This window comes from Jaculus jaculus, chromosome 9, assembly GCF_020740685.1.
Source record: "Jaculus jaculus isolate mJacJac1 chromosome 9, mJacJac1.mat.Y.cur, whole genome shotgun sequence".
Taxonomy (NCBI): Eukaryota; Metazoa; Chordata; class Mammalia; order Rodentia; family Dipodidae; genus Jaculus; species Jaculus jaculus.
This window is the reverse complement of record NC_059110.1, coordinates 124,791,206-124,793,437: the sequence shown is the minus strand read 5'-3', so window position 1 is coordinate 124,793,437 and position 2,232 is coordinate 124,791,206. Positions and strand designations below refer to the sequence as shown.

Sequence of the window (2,232 nt, the reverse complement as noted above, 5' to 3'; positions counted from 1 at the left end):
AGAGGGCGGGGCTCCTGGGGACCATGAGAGACCAGAGGGGGCTGGAGGGTCCATCCCCCACTTCTCACTGTCATAAAACGTGGAAATGGAGCCCTCTGCTTCTCGCCTCCCAGGCACCTGTCACTGCAAGACGAAGCGGGTGAAGTTAAGGCTGGCTCGGCACTGGCAAAGACGGGCGGTGTGGCGGGCCAGAACCCTCTCCATCCACACAGGGAGAGCGAGGCATCAAGGCCAGTGGGAGTCAGAAGAGCTCTCTTTGGTGCTCCATTGGAAAAAGGGAGCCTGAGCCAGCCGCAGAGAGAGGCCCAGGGCACATCCGGCCGTCCCAGGGACCTAGGGCTCATGGGAGCCCACTACTGAGGGGCAGAGCCCTCCCTGAGCCTGCCTACACAGCCTCTCTGCTGCCAGCGCCTTCTTGGGAAAATCCACTGGGAGGGGAAGAACCCCTGCTCAGCTCCATACCAAAGCATATAAAGTCTCTCGAGGAGAGATGGCTTAGCAGTTAAGACACTGGCCTGCAAAGCCAAAGGACCCAAGCTCCATTCCCCAGGAGTCACATAAGCCAGATGCCCAACGTGGCGCATATGTCTGGAATTAGTTTGCAGTGGTGGCTGGAGGCCCTGACATGCCCATTCTTTCTCTCTCTCTCTCTCTCTCTCTCTCTTCTCTCCCTCTCTTTCTCTTTCTGTCTCTCTATCTCTCTCTCTGCTTGCAAATAGTTTAAAAATATCTCACTGGAGTGTGAGGACATGGCTCAGTGAAGGTAGTGTTTGCCATGCTAGAATGAAGACTGAGCCGGGTGTGCTGGCGCACGCCTTTAATCCCAACACTCGGGAGGCAGAGGTAGGAGGGTTGCCATGAGTTTGAGGTCACCCTGAGACTCCATAGTGAATTCCAGGTCACCTGGACTAGAGTGAAACTCTACCTTGAAAAAATAAAAAATGGGGAAGGCAGGTGAGATGCTTCCTGACCCACCTACATTCCCTGGGACCATATCCCAATGACCCACAGCCTAGTCTTTTCATGTTGCTGTCCTTGACCCTTTCAAGGGACACCCACGGACCTTTGGGTCTTTGTGCCAGGGGACCTCAGGCTGCCAACTTCTTCCCAACCCACTGGCAGAGTGCAAAGGAAGGAAGACCCTTACACTTCTCCCTTTACTCTTTTTTTTTTTTAATATGAAAAGCTTCATGAATTTGCTCATCATCCCTGCACAGGGGCCATGCTAATCTTCTCCGTATCGTTCCAATTTCAGTGTATGTGCTGCCGAAGCGAGCTCACATCTCCCTTTACTCTTTCCAGCTTTGAAAGGCTGGCTGAGAGTGCCCCAAAAACTTGTTTGACAGGAGAGAAGCAGAGGGCAAGAAAGAGAAAAAGTGAGAAATGAAACAGGTTGTCAGGTGTGGTGCATGCCTGTTACCCCAGCACCTGGTAGGTGAAGGCAGGAAGATCAGGAGTTCATGAGCTACATCATGAGTTGGAGGCTAGCCTGGGCTACATGAGACCATGTAAGAAGGAGAAGGTGGAGGAAGAGGAAAGGAGACAAGGAAGATGGGAAGAAAAGGAGAAGGAGAGAAAGAAGAAGGGAAGGAGGAAGAGAGGAGGAGAGGTAGACTGCAGGCAGGCAGCTCTGCAGCATGAGCACTGGGTCATGAAATGCAATTAGGAGCGCAATGTCTTGTCTCCCTCCCTCTGTGGCTCCTGTGACTTGGCACACTCTTTGGAGGATGCTCCAAGCCGCATTCGTTTCAGCATCCTTTGACCTTGAGCATCTGCTGCTCTATGCACTTCTCACTGGCTGCCTTCCATCCAGGCTGGGACAAGTTGGGGCCAGGATCTGGGTCTTCATTGCTTTTCTAAAGATGATGTCATTGGCTCCAACAGTAGCCTGAGTCCAGATCTCTAACCCAAGCTATATGTGTCTCTTGTACATTGAGCTGGTGAGACCTCTTCAACCCCGAGCTCTGTGGTACCAGGATGACCTGAAAGCCACCCATCTCCTTCTCCAGAAAGAGGAAAGAATTGACTAGACTTTCTCCGTGGCTGGCAGCAGGTATTGGCTGAGAAGCACTTTCAAGCCCTTAGTGTGTGCCCTAGAGATGGGCTGATGTTTCAGACCTGGGATGGCAGCTGGTGTTCATCTCCCATACTCCTTCTCTGTCCTGGTGGCCTGGAATATTAGAGAAGAGTGTGGATTCCTGAGAAAGAGGGCTCTCATCAATAGACTTGGAG

At 52.4% G+C, this 2,232-nt stretch overlaps 1 non-coding gene across 1 annotated transcript; it reads right to left on the bottom strand.

The window, feature by feature from the left end:
• Nucleotides 1-1,172: 1,172 nt before the first annotated feature.
• LOC123463775 lies at nt 1,173-1,279 on the bottom strand. Its single transcript, XR_006639159.1, has one exon. It is a non-coding gene; the product is annotated as a U6 spliceosomal RNA (small nuclear RNA).
• Nucleotides 1,280-2,232: the final 953 nt, after the last annotated feature.